The sequence below is a fragment of the Physella acuta genome, unplaced genomic scaffold (genome assembly GCF_028476545.2).
Source record: "Physella acuta isolate Inbredline_101_S28 unplaced genomic scaffold, ASM2847654v3 ptg000466l, whole genome shotgun sequence".
NCBI lineage: Eukaryota > Metazoa > Mollusca > Gastropoda > Physidae > Physella > Physella acuta.
Genome location: NW_026731985.1, coordinates 263,662 through 283,114, shown reverse-complemented (window position 1 = coordinate 283,114; position 19,453 = coordinate 263,662).

The window sequence follows — 19,453 nt, the reverse complement described above, 5'->3', positions numbered from 1 at the left end:
ACCCCTGTTGACACCCCTGTTGACACCCCTGTTGACACCCCTGTTGACACCCCTGTTGACACCCCTGTTGACACCCCTGTTGACACCCCTGTTTACAACCCTGATAACACCCCTGTTGACACCCCTCTTGATCCCCCTGTTGACACTCCTCTTGATCCCCATTTTGACACCCCTGTTGACACCCCTGTTTACATCCCTGATAACACCCCTGTATACAACCCTGATAACACCCCTGTTGACACCCCTCTTGATCCCCCTGTTGACACTCCTCTTGATCCCCATTTTGACACCCCTGTTGACACCCCTGTTTACAACCCTGATAACACCCCTGTTGACACCCCTGTTTACAACCCTGATAACACCCCTGTATACAACCCTGATAACACCCCTGTTGACACCCCTGTTTACAACCCTGATAACACCCCTGTATACAACCCTGATAACACCCCTGTTGACACCCCTGTTTACAACCCTGATAACACCCCTGTATACAACCCTGATAACACCCCTGTATACAACCCTGATAACACCCCTGTATACAACCCTGATAACACCCCTGTTGACACCCCTGTTTACAACCCTGATAACACCCCTGTTGACACCCCTGTTTACAACCCTGATAACACCCCTGTATACAACCCTGATAACACCCCTGTTGACACCCCTGTTTACAACCCTGATAACACCCCTGTATACAACCCTGATAACACCCCTGTTGACACCCCTGTTTACAACCCTGATAACACCCCTGTATACAACCCTGATAACACCCCTGTATACAACCCTGATAACACCCCTGTATACAACCCTGATAACACCCCTGTTGACACCCCTGTTTACAACCCTGATAACACCCCTGTTTACAACCCTGATAACACCCCTGTTGACCCCCCTGTTTACATCCCTGTTGACACCCCTGTTGACACCCCTGTTGACCCCCCTGTTGACCCCCCTGTTGACCCCCCTGTTGACACCCCTGTTGACACCCCTGTTGACACCTCTGTTTACATCCCTGTTGACCCCCCTGTTTACATCCCTGTTGACACCCCTGTTGACCCCCCTGTTGACACCCCTGATGACACCCCTGTTTACAAGCGTGATTGTGGCCGGTTGGTAATAAACATGGACCTATATAACCGATGGTAAACATTTGGTACACAAATAACCACCCACTGAGTATACCGGTTATGAGGCATGTCATCTTGTGTTATAGGTTCAGTGAAGCGTAAATTTTGTAATATAAAAATTGAACTGAGTGGGTGGGTGGGGGTGGTGTTATTAAAGAATGAATAGACTTGGAACGATTATATCATATTTTAAAAATGAAATAAAAATTATTGTGTTTAATGATAAATTTATTAAAACGTTAAAAATGTTCATTTGAAACGTAACAAAATAAGCTTTTACATACTGTGTGTGTACTTATAAAAATGAATTGAATTTTTCTTTAGCTATACGTACACCATGGTTTAACAAATTGACATCAAGCCGGAGTCATCTCCCCTTCACCTTCTCGGTAATCGGGCAATAGCAATGGTATGCAAGTATGTGACAAAACAGCTCGTTAGAAAACACATACAGGTGAAAAGCTATTAAAATGTGCTTCTGGATGGGAATATGATACAAGATTATCGAATTCCGGATGTATAGTTCGTTTTTGGATAAACAAAACATATAGAAACCTACGTATAGGATCAAATAACCATACGAAGTTTCGTCTCACAAACTGAAACTGTACCCAGGTTATTGTGTTAACACACGCACACTCATCTTAATTTATCTGACTACAACAACAACACAAGGATATCTGACTACAATAAAAGTATCTGACTACAATAACAGTATCTGACAACAACACCACAAACGTAACGTATGTGACAACAACAACACAAAAGTATCTAACTACAACAACATCTCGTTAAGAGTTTGAACATTTCTGCTTCATTGTGCTATATGTATATTCTATCAATGTGATACAGTTTGAATAAATATCCCGCGTATGCTGCATGTATTTATTTTGAAAGAAGGGCGTGTGTTTTACAACCTTTTCAGTACATTATAGCGATCACACGTTCATTGAAGCCTTTACAGTTGTGTGAAGTCAATATTTTGTAAGCTTGCTCAGAAGTAATATTTTTTTTTAGTTTAAAGTTTAAACCAAAGTAATTATACTTAGGCTTGAAGTGAATTTAGTGAAGTTAATGTTTAGGTAGCTGTAAAGTTAGCTATTGTTATCTTTGATGTTAAGTCAACTTTTTATTATCGTTATTGTAAAGTCAACTTTTGTTATTTTTTATGTTAAGTCAACTTTTTATTATCGTTATTGTAAAGTCAACTTTTGTTATTTTTATTTAAAAAAGTCAACTTTTGTAAACTGCTGTAAAGACGACTTTTTAAAATCTTTGATGTAAAGTCAACTTTTGTTATTTTGCTGTCAAGTCAATTTTTGTTACCTTTGATGTTAAGTCAACTTTTTTATCCATTATGTACAGTCAACTTTTATTATCTTTGATGTAAAGTCAGCTTTGTTATCTTTTCTGTGAAGTCATTGATTTATTTAGTTACCCAACCATTTCTTCCATTCGCTGAATTGTTCCCGCGCATGCGCAGTGTGTGCCTTTTGTGCGTGAGTATCCAGCAGATCTCACGTTTGGTCGTCTGCTGCAGATTTAGGCGGGAACCTTGTTGCGGTGCATTGTGGGGCGGTTGACCTTCAGTTAGTGTTTTGGTTATTGTTGTTAGCCTGGGGGTGGGTGTCGAACCACCCCTGGTTCTCTGACGTCGCCCGTCCATGCAACAACCGCAGACGATACATTAGATGGGGGCCAGAGACTCAGCTGTTCTCAGATGGGGCGATTTCAACTGGGCGTTAGCTTGATGGGCGGGTCGCTGAGTGGGATCACACATGTACTGCATACATACATATAAAATACATACATACACATAAGATATATGCATACATACATACATACATATAAAATACATACATACACATAAGATATATACATACATACATACATATAAAATACATACATAAATATAAATTAACACACACACACACACACACACACATATATATATATATATATATATATATATATATATATATATATATATATATATATATATATATATATTATATCTACAGACTGATATACATATGCTTGTTAATAAATGTAAAAATATAGTCCTACCTATTAATACAGAAATGTATATGCGATTTTGAATTGTTTATAGATCTAAGGTCTCTAAGATTATATATATATATATATATATATATATATATATATATATATATATATATATATATATATATATATATATATTTGTGTGTGTGTTTGTGCATGTTGGGGGATATTAGATAATGTACTTGTGGTGGGGAGGGGGGGGGAGGGGGCAAATGAGCAACTAGATAATAAGTAAGATGACAAACTTGGTTTTTCATTTGTTATTGAAATAGATGACTAACTCACTGATTAGTTCAACATTTGTGAGTGAAATACATTTCATAACACGGAGTAACACATGCTTGAATTTATCTGTCAAAGTAAGAAATGTTGTGAATTTATCTAACAAAGTGTGTAAAATGTGCTTTACTTTAACTTCCAACATTTAATAAATAAGGGTAAGTTTGGGTTAGCCTTTAATAAAAATAATATTTCAAAAAAATATTTGTAATTTATAAAACTATTACAAAAAATAACACGTGCCTCCCCCTCCCCACTGTACATCGATGTTTGTATATTTTTGTTTGTGGTTTGATGCCATCATTTTGACAGCAGTTGTGGGCAGTATAAAATTATTTTGTTGGCACCGCCAAACTTCAAAGCGTAAAAAAAATGCAACTTAAAATAAAGAGAATATATTTTCTCCTTTTAAACGATAGGTATTTAAAATCAAGATTCCTGGTTATCAAGTTATGATATATGACTAGGTAAATCAAGTCATGATATACGACTAGGTAAATCAAGTCATATTTATTTTCAAGTTGTGATTTAGTGGTACATTTCCACGGCATCAAGTTGGAGTAGCGGGCGGGTAGTTTCCCCTGGCGAGAGAGCGAGGTTTCCGACAGCTGCGCTGGGCTGACCTACTTGTTCCCAGCGGTGCGTTCACCAGATCTCATCTTCGTGGGGTGCCTCGGTGCTTCGGGGACAACCGGTGCTTTTTATCTACAACACAAGTTTGGGGGGAGGGGGGGGGAGAACAGAGCTGTTGAGTCATGAGTTTGTGGGTAGATGAATGGGGCGTCACCTTAAATTGGAGCGAGTGGACGTGTTGGTATTTGAAAGTGGCGTCAATCTGGAGTCAGCGTATTTGTGGTTAGATGAATGAAGCATCACTATGGAGTCAGTGTATTTGTGGTTAGATGAATGAAGCATCACTATGGAGTCAGCGTATTTGTAGTTATATGAATGAAGCATCACTATGGAGTCAGCGTATTTGTGGGTAGATGATCGAGGCATCTCTATGGAGTCAGCGTATTTGTGGGTAGATGATCGAGGCGTAATTCTGTAGAAGAGTCAGTCCAAAGAGGAGTCAGCTGGTGTGTCGCTAAATGATCAAGTCGTCACTCCATAGACGAGTCAGCTAATCTGCTCCGAGATTATCAAGGCGTCACTCGAGTCTGCATATGTGTCGCTAGATTATCGAGGCGTCAATATATAGAGGAGTCAGCAGACTTGTCGCTAGATGATCAAAGCAAGTCCATAGAGGCGTCAGTGCAAAGTTGTTGGACAGATAGGACAGTGTAGACCACTTAGCTACAGTCACGTGACGTGATGGTATCTGATCTAGACAACAGAGATCTAGATCAACATGGCGCCATCATCAGTCGTAAGGCAGAACCTTTTCAGTAGCAGACGAGAGCACGGATGAGACAGGCATGTGTGTGTGTGTGCGTTTGCGTGTTATGTACTGTTCTAAAATTAGTTATTATTGACCCGGAAGACATTTTACATCTTGTGTAAGAAATTTTTGATACCACACATACACCACATTCACGCAAGACAAATACAACACACAAACCAATTGTCTTGTAAAAAAAAAAGTCACAGAAAAAAGTCACAGGTAAAAAAAGTTGCAGTAAATAAAGACACAGGAAAATAGACAAATGCACAAATGTCTATTTGCATATAATTAGTTTGTTTTCAGAAAGAGCAAATCGGAACAAGATTAATGAAATGTAATATCAACATTTTAGATATATGTGCTTTGGTGGTATTTGTATGGTACGACACGTAAAAATATTTAGTCAGAAGTATGTAGGTTTTAATTCCGTTATAGAATAGAAGTAGAATGTTCCAACCTATTCAGTTTTCATCGTGTTTTTAAATTACAAACATTGAATTAGCTTAAAATAAGAAGAGGACAGTTCATATCATTTCCTGTCCTCAACTGGTCTCAACAATAGTTCAAGCCCCTTTACTGCCCAGATTTATCGCGCTCATTAAGTATAGGATCAAGATGAAAGAATGTGATTGACGCAAAACGTCAACAAAATACAATATGGACGGACAAGGCCGACAGACAGTAAAAAAACACACTAAACACAATGATGTGCCTAAATACCTTTTAGAATGATTTTTTTCAGCCCGGTATTCAAACACATATGTAACAAAATTTGAGGCTTCTGTGTAATTAATCTTATAGTACTTTTGCTTCTTGTGAAGATCAAAGTAGGATTATTATTAAAAAACCATATTGCTTTTACAGTTTATAAATAAGTTACTAAAAACACCACCCATATTTATAAACAGCCAAAATTGTACTTTTCTCAACAATTAAATGAAAATATATTTAAAAAACGTTTTTGACTATTTTTGTGACTTTATTTCATTGACTTTTTTCCAAAACAATTTTTTTATCGTTTCTTTTGTGTGACATGTTTTCCCACCAAAAGCTGTGACCTTTTTGTGACTTTTTCCGCACACCCAAATACCACACAGACACTACACAAATACCCCACAAATATTCCACTAACACCACACACTCTAGTTGTTTTGTTTTAAACTGAACCTAACATGGTCTGTTTGTGTACTAAAAATATCCCAAAAGAGAACACATTGTAGACTTGCTTGTAGGAAATGCTTCCTTGAGATATTTATGTTATCCGGTCCATCCACCTGCGGCCATGTTCAAGTACTTCTTGTACCGTCACAACATTGCCGGAAAATTCCGGCCCAACTAGCCATACACCTGACAGTCCAAGTATTTCGGACAACGACCGGATTTTTTTGTTCAGTTTGCGAACAATGTCCGGACAAAGTACGAGTTGATAGAACGTGTGGTTGGATGTGTGGCTGAACGTGTGGTTGGGTGTGTGGTTGGACGTGTGGTTGGGTGTGTGGTTGGATGTGTGGTTGGATGTGTGGTTGGATGTGTGGTTGGACGTGTGGCTGAACGTGTGGTTGGGTGTGTGGTTGCATGTGTGGTTGGATGTGTGGTTGGATGTGTGGTTGGACGTGTGGCTGAACGTGTGGTTGGGTGTGTGGTTGGACGTGTGGTTGGACGTGTGGTTGGGTGTGTGGTTGGATGTGTGGTTGGACGTGTGGTTGGACGTGTGATTGGATGTGTGATTGGATGTGTGGTTGGACGTGTGGTTGGATGTGTGATTGGATGTGAGATTGTATGTGTGATTGGATGTGTGATTGGTTGGGAACACACTTTGTTTCGCGTTAACCACCCAGCTGTTTCTTCGTGCAGCAAGTTATGACTATACAAAGAACAAATGTAACAGAAATATTAGGCGATTTGAGGTGGGTTTTTTTTCTAGGCTTTCGACTGGAAAACACTATATTTGAATAAATAAAATAAATAAATAAAAAGAGATAATAAATAAATAAAAAAAGATAATAAATAAATAAAAAGAGATAATAAATAAACAAATAAATAAATAAATAAATAAATAAATAAATAAATAAATAAATAAATAAATAAATAAATAAATAAATAAATAAATAAATAAATAAATATATATATATATATATATATATATATACATATATACATATATATATATATATATATATATATATATATATATATATATATATATATATATATATATATATACACACACACACTACACATATATATATATATATATATATATATATATATATATATATATATATATATATCTGGAATGCTGTTGTCGGTGTTAAGTGGCTAGATGCAGTTGATTGCTGGTGTCATACACATTCCCACGTACAAGCCCTCCACGGTTACACAGGCCAACACGGTAGGTCGGCAACTAGCTCTGTACTTGGTGAACCTAGCAAGCATATGCTCCTACCGTGCCCAGTCAAGCGAGGGCCCTTTGGGCGGACTGTCAGAAGAACGGAGCTACACACAATCACGTCTGCCCAATCGGCGCCACACATTATGCAGGGTACGGACTAAATCTTACCCATTTCTACATCAGGAAAAAAAATGCGAAAAGTTTAATTTAAACTGTACCCCTTCCCTCCCCTTTCCCGCGGTTCCACTGACGGCCATTTTGAAGTTTAACAAGCAGACGAAAGAAAACTATGCGGTCCGTATACCACGCTTGAATGGGACAACTTTAATTGGTTTTTTCCCCGCCCCTCGCACACCGCACACACAACCCTAGGATCGCACTATAGAGGAGACCCAGCGTTTTTTTTTTTTTCGTTTCACGAACAATTGTGTAAAGTTTAAGATCCTGCCCATTGTGGCGAAGAAAAAACGAATTTAATGGAGTCAAACAGCTACAATAATAAATGATAATGGCGGGAATAAGGACTTAACGCAACAGACGGGAATTATAATGAGATAGCGGCGTAGAACTGAATTTATGGGATTGTAAAGTTCTATGTTTTGTAGGCGTAGAACTAACGAGAGCGTAATATTCTATTTTTGATAGGTGTAAAATTATTTAGAATGTCAAGTTCTATATTTTGTAGATGTAGAGCTAGGGATAATGTAAAGCTGTATATATAGTAGGTAGAGGACTAGCGAAATTTAAAATTCTGAATCCAATTTTTGCACTACTATTGAGATTATAAAATTTGACTTGCAGGTTTTAATTAAATTAAAGAATATCAATAAGGAGAACGTTTTAAAAAATCTGTAATATAGCCAACACATTTCACAAATAAAACCTTTTATAAACGACACTTTTTCCGAACCAATTTAAACAATACAGTCGCGTTTAATATTTTCAACCGCACTAAACTGTTCGTTATTTATTACTTGAGCTTACAACATTATGAACAGTTCAGAAACTCACACTTCAGATACTCATAGTTCAGAAACTCCGTTCAAAAAAGTTTTTTTTTAAAACCTACTTTTTAGCTGAACATCATGTACCATATGTAATACTCATACGTTAAATTGAAAATAGAAATGCGAATTTATTCATTAAAAAATGAAATTTGAAATTTTTACTCCTTAATAAAAAGGAAAAAAAATGTTCTTACATTAGTTAATTAGAGGTTGAAAACTTGTAAAGGCTCGTACAAATCAATAAATTTCTCAATTAAAAGAAAAAAATTCATGTTTTTCAGTCTAGCACTGGTTTTAACACGAAGCTGCAGCGTTTTTTATCGTAGTTTTTAAAATGCTCTTTTATCACATGTTTTCAAAACATACAAATGCTTTTTAAACATATTCCAAATGCTCTTTTAACCTATTTTTTTAAAAATTATATGTTCTTTGTATACATGAACGTCTTAAATGACCTTCTAACAGAATAGTCACATGAAAAACAAACACTTTAGATGCATTAAAACAAATTAAAACGCTCTTTTTACACAAAATCTTATAATTTGATCGACGAAACACATATTTAAATGCTCTTTTAACAACCCTTGTTCTTAAAATGCTCTTTAATATATTTCTCATTCCGAATTGCAATCTGATTCAATGTTTTTTAAAGGTAAAAGCTTTTATTATATTCACAAGTCACAAAAAAATTCACAATGAAATTATGTACTAGAAAGTAAAAAAATATATTTAGCTTAGTGTTTCTCTAATAAAGTTATATGCTGATATGACAAAAAATAAAAACCTTTGCACTTAATAACGAAAATTGAACATAGGTCTTTTATTATGCCGTAGAACGTAAAACTACCAATAACTCCATATGAAAGGGAATATATTCTTCATAAGTGAGGGCTCAGGCTTTTATTTTTCTAAATATACTTATTTTCCACTTTTTAGTAATTCGAAATGAAGTTGACACTACTTGGACAACGTTTTAAAATATTTGCGTTACAGTCTGTTCAGTAGCTAGTGATCTCTAAAATTCTGTTATCTGCCTCTAGTGAGTTCGTGATCAATGATAGGGCACGAAGTCAGCCAACCGTGAAAACAACCAACAACCCTTCCATCATCTGACCGCTAGTTGTTTTCTTGTTATCTCCCCTTTTATTTTATCTCCCTTTTTATTCTTCAATATAATAATTAAAGGCGTTAAAAAATCAAACCGTCTATGTAATTAGTTTAAAATTATATATCCTTGCATTGTCATCTAAGATCTATCACTATACTAAGTTACAGCTCAATATGACAATGGGAAGTGGGTTAAATTCCAAGAATATTCCAAGATTATCTTAGCCAAAAATTGTGTGAACTAATTGAAAACCTCTAATGACAGGGGTTAAATTCCAAGAATATTCCAAGATTATCTTAGCCACAAACTTTGTGAACTAATTAAAAAACTTTAATTAAAACAGGCGGACATTGGTAAGTGGAGTGGGTTAAATGAATATTCCAAGATTATCTTAAGCCACAAACTTTGTGAACTAAATGAAAGCCTCTGATAAGACAGGCGCATGGTTGTGACCGAAGTTTTTTTTCTCCCGTTACTTTCACGTCATCATAACAAACTACAATGGAGTAAACACGTCATAAGTGGGTCCATAAACCAGGACAGGCCTGACAGTTTATAAATAGCTGAACACGTCAATTAGCCGTCATCAAGCCAGTGAGTTAGGAAATCCTGGGATGATGCATCGCCCTCCGTACTGTGACTGTACACACTTCAAGGGGAATGTGTTACAACAACGTCATAGTGTTAGCCTGGTTTTGTGTGGACTGGTGTGTTGTAGTCTGGTGTGTAGTTGTTGTAGATTGGTGTGTAGTTGTTGTAGTCTGGTGTGTAGTTGTTGTAGACTGGTGTGTAGTTGTTGTAGATTGGTGTGTAGTTGTCTGATGTGTAGATGTCTGGTGTGTAGTTGTAGTCTGGTGTGTAGTTATTGCAGACTGGTGTGTAGTTGTTGTAGTCTAGTGTGTAGTTGTTGTAGTCTGGTGTGTAGTTGTTGTAGTCTGGTGTGTAGTTGTTGTAGACTGGTGTGTAGTTGTTGTAGAGTGGTGTGTACGTGTTGTTGTCTGGTGTGTAGTTGTTGTAGAGAGACTTGTAATGCTGATTTGATCTCAAACATTTCCTGTGTGTCACCAACACACGAACAGTTCCGCTAGAGTGTACAATGTTTGTACACACGTTCAAAGGGTACAGAGTAGTGTGTACACATGCACAGAGTGTACACATGTACACGATTTTCCCCGCTAGATCAAGAGGCAGATGTGTAGGAATTCGGTTCAAATGACGTCAACTCTACACTTCCCCCCACCCCCACCAAAGTGGCCTGCACTTGATGACCTGAAGATTAAGCAAACTTCTACTTTGACGCATACCTCTACTAACTAGCCAAAATCCTCACCCCCCACTCCCTCCCCTCATGCAAATACTGTCCTCAAGCCTGCCCCTAAAGACGAGGACCACTAGTTGTGAGAGTGGGGTGTTTCAATATTTAATGCTCACGTCACAGTACTGACGTCCTTAGTAAACATTGCTTCACCAGCTCATGAAAGGGACGTAATTTGACAGAGTCTGCCTCTTCTTTAGCGTGCCTTTAGCTGTACCGGGCACAACTGGGGCTATTGTACACTCGTGTATGCTTTGAAATCAATAATTACAAACATTTATAAACGTTTTTTTGGACTGTGTTTGACTAGAGGAAACGAGTGAATAGCTTTTGATTTCATTTCAAGTTTCCTGAAGCACACATCACTACTGTAGCTGTGTTTGTACGTAGCGGGTCCAAGTTGAAAAAATGTGAAAACCTTTTTGGTCTGCACGCACACAGAAATCTGGCCAAGTGTGCTTGGGGTCAGGGAGTACAAAACCTGACCCAACTAGGCTGCATAGCTTCACTACTTCACAACGTTTGTTGGCCAGTCGATTTTTCTTGACCAGATTTTTCTGGAAGTAACAGTTAATTTTAAATTTAAAGCCAAACTCGGAAAAAAAATTAAAAATAAAATAAACTTCCATAATGCAGACTACAACATGCGTGAAGACGTCACTTTAGGCGGGAATCCAACAAATGTTTTGAGTTGTCTCCCTGCTTTTCCCAGAGAAATTTAATGTTATTCTTGAATCCTCAAAATAATTATTTTATCTGGATCTTAATGAAATTCCAACTTTCATTTTGTTACTGGATAATAAAATGTTATGAAGTGAATCTTCCATTTTAAATATCGCCATATCTTCTTCATTGACGTCACTTCCTGGAGCGATGCTAACCCCTGTGGGTTCTCCACTATGCTGACCCCTGTGGGTTCTCCACTGTGCGGAGATTAGACCAAACACAAGTTCAAGGTCGCATGTTTGGCCGCTACTGCGCAGAAAATTCATCGTGTTGCCCTTGTCAACAATCACAAGCACACGATAAATTGGCCAGAAACTTTGATCCGAAATCTGGCCACTTGGACGGGATCAAAGAGTGCTTTGGTTTTAAGTTCAGGAAAACAAAATGTGAAGACAACTTTTCATTGTGACGTTGGTTTGGTTTTTTTAAATTTTTGGTTGTCACGTATCTTTACCCCCCCCCCCCCCCCCATCCCCCCAATCCCCCCACCCCCACCCTCCCCAGCCTTCACGAGTTCAAAACTAACGTAGGGCCTAACGTAATGTTTGAGAGAGAAGGGAGGCCAAATGACCGAAACAAAACAGTGAGTTTTGGGGAGGCACGATCGTAGACACACAGGAACGTTCGGAGCAAGGGGGACGATCTGTGACATGATGACAACAGCCTGCCATCGTCATGACAACAGCCTGTCATTGTCAAGAAAAATTCTATTTCCTGTTTGTCAGAGATCAGAACATCACTGTCAAAACAATCACGTGACTTTTTTTCCTCTCTCTACCTGCACGGTGAGCATAGTCCTGCCCCTCGGATTGATGCACAGTTATGTCCCTTGCCTTGTTACATAGTTTTATCCCTTGGATTGTTACACAGTTTAGTCCCTTAAATTGTTACACAGTTTTGTCCCTTTGATATTTAATAAATTGTCTCACTTGAATTGTTACACATTTTTGTCCCTTTGAAGTTAATAAATTTTGTCCCTTGGATTGTTACACAGTTATATCTCTTGGATTGTTAAGCATTTGTGTCCCTTTGAAGTTAATAAATTTTGTCCCTTGGATTGTTACACGATTTTGTCCCTTGAATTGTTACACGATTTTGCACCTTCTGTGTATATTATTGTTCACGAGGTGAACATATCGGTACACAACAAAAGTTTCTTCCTCGGTACACTTTTAAAAAGCTCAAGAAAAAAAAAATGCAATCTGATGCTACAAAAAAAATTCCAAACAAAGAAAGCAAAAAAATAAAAATAAAAATAATATTAAGTTTATTAAAAATTATCATAGAAAAAATGCCTTTTTTTATAAAGTGGACTTTAAAAAAATAAAAATCAAGGATTTTTCAAACCCGAAGTGATAGACGGACATAGCAGCTACTTTTCAAACATTTGACTTTATCAAAAGGAACATATGAAAACCAGACAAAAAATCAACAAATCTACTACTATAGTGTCTATAGCTTGCGGTTTATAGACAATCTAGATATATAGGGGCATATAATATATATATATATATATATATATATATATATATATATATATATATATATATATATATATATATATATATATTACATTAGTATATTTATAAGTATGCGTATTTAAAAAAGAAATGGAAAAACATCAAAGGATATTTAGTGTTAAGGACCTATACTCCACTGGAAGTTGAAAAAGCGAAGACAACGAAGATACATACACACATACATACATACACAAGCATAGACACACGTACATACATCAATTACTCTCAGCTTGCCTACATACCTATCATCATTACCAGCTACGTCACACGTCACATATTACATAACCTCCCCATGAACGTACAATACATTTCACGTCACAGACAAACCCATTTAGCCGCCATAAGGACAAGCCATTAAGATTTGACGGTCACGTGGTCGGTTGCTACAGCCAATCAACGAGCTTCGCTGATGTACCGACAACAAGGTCACGGAAAACAAAACTACCCCCCACCCCACCCCACCCCCCCCCCCCCCCCTCCCAGCACTCTCAGACTTGCAGGACGTAGTTCCTCCAGCCAGGAATTCTTTACCTCGAGTTTGTTTACGGCGTGGGGGTGCTAGGGGTGGGGGTCGTCTTTGTTCACGTGCAACTGTTAATTAAAGGGTTTAGGGGTTGGGGTTCACTCAGATGTAGGCCTGAAAGATGAGGTCAACAGATCTTATTGGTGGGGGGGGGGGAGGGAGGGGTTCACGGTCGTGGGTAGGAAAGGAAACTGCATACTTAGACCTTTTATATATATATATATATATATATATATATATATATATATATATATATATATATATATATATATATATATGTGTGTGTGTGTGTGTGCGTGTGTGTGTGCATTCTATGTATAAAATAAATAAATAAATAAATAAATAAATAAATAAATAAATAAATAAATAAATAAATAAATAAATACATAAATAAATAAATAAATAAATAAATAAATAAATAAATAAATAAATAAATAAATACATAAATATATAAATATATATATATATATATATATATATATATATATATATATATATATATATATATATATATATATATGTATATACTCACATTTATATATCGACACATATATCTGGCTTGGAGTAGGGGAGGCAATCTACATCGTCCAGGTGTTGCTGATGGGATAACATCGCCTGTGGGAGTTTACACAGACATTTCTTTTCTTGTTTTTAAATACAACAATGCACTTAGAGTCGTACTACAGTGTACTCAGTGCCTTGTTGTAGATGTTATGGGGGGGGGGGGGAGGGGAGTTGTAACATTTAAACAACGTGAACACACAGGCGATACGCTATGTTAATTTAGTGTGTTTTATATGCAGTGTTATGTTATGCTGTGTTTGGTTATGTTATTTTGTGGTGTATTGTTATTTTATACTTTGGGCACGTCATGTTGGCCCCATCATGGCCATGTCATGTTGGCCCCGCCGATGGCCCCATCATGTTGGCCCGCCGATGGCCCCATCATGTTGGCCCGCCGATGGCCCCATCATGTTGGCCCGCCGATGGCCATGTCATGTTGGCCCCATCATGGCCCCATCATGTTGGCCCGCCAATGGCCATGTCATGTTGGCCCCATCATGGCCATGTCATGTTGGCCCGCCGATGGCCCCATCATGTTGGCCGGTCTATGGCCCCATCATGTTGGCCCCATCATGGCCATGTCATGTTGGCCCGCCGATGGCCACGTATATTAGGTAATAAAGGGCTGTACTCACACCATCACGGCATTTAGTGACATGAGCTACACGCAAGCTTCTGGTTTGTAAATGGATATCAAGATTACCGTTATTAGATCCTAATTTGATGACATTATGAAATAAAATAACACGAGACACATTGATGAAAAAAACCAATAGGGCATTTAGACATGACAGAGAAAAACGAACACCGAAATGACATCAACTCCAGAGAAATAAAGATACCATTTAGATACCAATATTGCATTTAGACATTAGAGCACATATAGACACCAAGAGGAAATACAAACACCAGTTTGAAATACAGACCTATGACGTACACCTCCATGACATACAGACACCTCCATGGCATACAGACACCTCCATGACATACAGACACCGTCATGACATACAGACACCACTCTGACATGTTGACATATAGGAATGAGCGATTTGTCTCCCCTCAACTCCTGCCCGACATTCTCCCCCCCCCCCCCCCCATTCCAGTTTAGGCGACCCAGGTGCAGAGGGTCATTGGGTACACTGAAGTGATCCCCCACCCTCCCACACCCCCTTGAACAACTGACATTTACCCTCAGCCCCACAGCAGACCGACAGCAGACTACAGCAAGGTATGCTAGGCTGACGTAGTGAGGACAGCCCACCTTTCAATATTCAACGTTTCACCAGCCAATTTCAAGTTTTCCTTGCCTTTACTCTCGTTTGCTTTTTAGTAACGGAGCATCCATTCCCCCCCCCCCCCCCCCCCCCCCCCGCTACATACTTTGCGTCAAATAAAAGGTGGAGGGGAAGGAAGGGGGGGGAGCTAGTTATGTACGGGCGGTAGGGGGAGGGGGGCGTCAGGGGTCAAGGAGTTCACTAGAGAATGAAGTAAAAGATAAACTCAGTTCAACATTTAGATTGGTTAAACCTATTTAACTGTCAGGTTGGTTAAACCTATTTAACTATCCGTATTGTTAAACATAAAATGTAGCATTTAGTTTGGTTAAACCTTTTAACTGACCGTTTGGTTAAACCTATTTACCAGTCCGACTGAATTGTACTGGTGGTGTATCAAGGACGAGTTGCACTTATACAACATATTGGTGCACATACAACATACTGGTTCACATACAACATACTGGTGCACATACAACATACTGGTGCACTTATACAACATACTGATGCACTTATACAACATACTGGTGCATTTATAAAAAATACTGGTGCATTTATACAACATACTGGTGCATTTATACAACATACTGGTGCATTTATACAACATACTGGTGCATTTATACAACATACTGGTGCATTTATACAACATACTGTTGCACTTAAAGAACGATCCTATTTGTTTATATCTTAAGCTAAAAAAATTACGAATAAATCATGACAGTACTGGTCAAGATAAATAATATCTGCAGCAAGATAATGCCACAGTGGATCCCGGGCCAAAGCTAATACAAGGAAATCAGATTGAGAAGTAGCTTGCTAAAACTGGGGGAAAGTATAAACAGACAGATTTTAATACATCCCAACGCAACACAAAGACATAAGAAAATGTAATGATTAGAAAGTTGTCCCACGCTCGTCGAAATTACAACACAGACTATAAGCTGACACGTCAGGGTCGAATAACAACTCTTAGACCAATCCACATCAGGACAAAAACGTTTCGCTTAATACCCCTTGCTCCATACCCTGTGGTAGGGCCCTGGGAAATCCCCAACATGCTTGACTTACAAGTTATAATACGGCACTCTGTACCCACATAGGCGGCAACAACACACCCCGGACAGACAACACTGAATGTGGTGCTGGCTTAGTTGGAGATGGCTTGTTGATTATCCACATTAAGAACGAAGAAGAAGAAGAATTGCTTCAAACAAGACATGTAACATGTAAGTCTTGGCTATAATTTTACGCATTTTTTAGGGGGGGAGGGTGGGGGGGACGGGGGAACTCTGGTTAAAGTAGGCCTATAAATTTCCTACATAAATTGAATATTTTTTTATTTCGTCTTGAAGATGGGTGTGTGTGCACGTGCTTTAGACGCCTCTCAACAGATATCTCCAGTCCAGCACATTTAAGCACGTAGTCATGGCTTCACCTTCATAAAACGATGTTGTTCTTGCACGTGTGGTCTAGTTACAGTAGCCAGTTGTACGTGTGGTCTAGTTACAGTAGCCAGTTGCACGTGTGGTCTAGTTACAGTGGCCAGTTGCACGTGTTATCTAGTTACAGTGGCCAGTTGCACGTGTGGCCTGTGGTCTAGTTACAGTGGCCAGTTGCACGTGTGGTCTAGTTACAGTGGCCAGTTGCACGTGTGGTCTGTGGTATAGTTACAGTGGCCAGTTGCACGTGTGGTCTATGGTCTTGTTGGTGGCCGGAAAGAACCGCAACGGAAAAAAAGCGCTCACAGAAAAAAGCGCAAACAGAAAAAAGCGCACACGGAAAAAAGCGCACACGGAAAAAGGCGCACACAGAAAAAAGCGCACACAGAAAAAAGCGCAAACAGAAAAAAGCGCAAACGGAAAAAAGCGCAAACAGAAAAAAGCGCACACAGAAAAAAAGCGCAAACGGAAAAAAGAGCAAACATAAAAAAGCGCAAACAGAAAAATGCGCAACCAGAAAAAACAACGAAAAATGTGCAAAAGAGAAATTGAGCACAAAGACCATATGGACTAGATGACACATTTATACATTACTGTTAGGGCTGCTGTGAGAGTGTCGTGTTTGATCACGTGATCTACTACCATTTAAAGCGTACCACTACCATCTGCATTCCCATCACCACGATACAGGCGATAATCACTTTACACAATGACTATTATTTTCTTGGTCAATAATTATTCAACTACTATTCTCGTATAAACATAAAACTATTCTTGATATCGACATTACACGAAGTATCTCTCACATTCTGCCTAGTCCGAACTACCTAGCTTGCTTACCATAACAACCCGTTCATATGGCAAAACTTCACTCTCTTTCATCCGCGTCATCAAACATGCATTCGTCATATTTTTCGCAACAACATTTATTCACACCAAAATACCTGATAAAACACACATCATAACAATTATGTATTTACTATTATTTCATAATGACGCACCTACCTACCTACCAACCTACCTCCCTGCCTCCCTCCCAACCTACCTACCTACCTACCTGCCTACCTACCTACCAACCTACATACCTAGCTACCTACCTACCTACCTACCTACCTACCTACCTACCTACCTACCTACCAACCTACCTACCTGCCTACCTACCTGCCTGCCTACCTACCTACCTACCTACCTACCTACCTACCTACCTACCTACCTACCTACCTACCTACCTACCTACCTACCTACCTACCTACCTACCTACCTACCTACCTACCTACCTACCTACCTACCTACCTACCTACCTACCTACCTACCTACCTACCTACCTACCTACCTACCTACCTACCTACCTACCTACCTACCTACCTACCTGCCTGTCTGCCCACCTGCCTGTCTGCCCACCTACCTACCTACCTACCTACCTACCTACCTACCTACCTACCTACCTACCTACCTACCTACCTACCTACCTACCTACCTTCCTGCCTACCTGCCTGCCTACCTGCCTGCCTGCCTACCTACCTACCTACCTACCTACCTACCTACCTACCTACCTACCTACCTACCTACCTACCTACCTACCTACCTACCTACCTACCTACCTACCTACCTACCTACCTACCTGCCTGTCTGCCCACCTACCCACCTACCTACCTGCCTACCTACCTACCTACCTACCTACCTACCTACCTACCTACCTACCTACCTACCTACCTTCATACCTACCTACCTACCTACCTACCTACCTACCTACCTACCTACCTACCTACCTACCTACCTACCTACCTACCTACCTACCTACCTACCTACCTACCTACCTACCTACCTACCTACCTACCTACCTACCTACCTACTTACCTGCCTGCCTACCTACCTACATACCTACCTACCTGCAAACCTGCCTGCCTGCCTACCTACCTACCTGCCTACCTGCCTACCTACCTGCCTACCTACCTAATATATATATATATATATAGTTTTGATGTATGTTTAAACACGGATTGATGTGAACGAATATTAGTGCGAAAGTTAATGACGCATTGCATAGTTACGCGGTACGCAAGAATGTGACGTTATAGTGTATGTTCGTTGTTGTCGTGGAAAGAAGTTAAAAAGTACACTTGTTCTTGTTGTGTTAGAGTGATGTCGTAATGCAATAATTAGTCAAATTAATGTCATCCTGTCGAATCATTTGTATACCTTGATGTCGTCGTGCTTTGGGATGAACTACTGAATGGCTAGACAGAATAAAATGGGTAAGTGGGTGGGTAGGTTGTTAGGTGGGTATGTGGGCAGTTCATTGATCCTGTTGAGCCCTACATTACATAGTTAATCAGTTTAACAATGTATATGCCATTGGAGTAGGTGTAAGTCAAAGCCTGATGTTATTATAAAACTTCATCTCTCTTTGTTTCTTTATAAAAAGGTTATGGAAGGTCTTTTAAGGGCAGGTTAAACCCCCAAATTGAAATTTAGGTGTTAGGACTTTTTTGAGTGATAAGGAAACATCACTAAAAAGTTATGGTTTTGTGAAAATATTTTCTAAAAAGTGTCTTTTTTAGGGTAAAATAGCTCAAAATTAGCTCTCATTGAAATCACAATAACACAGCTTCTGTTTGTCAGAATAACACAAATCTTTAACATAGTGTAATATACGCAATTACAAAAAAGTTGAACTAAAACAATTAGGAAATAATAGAAAATGAATTTTAGCCAAATTTTTAAAATGTGAGAC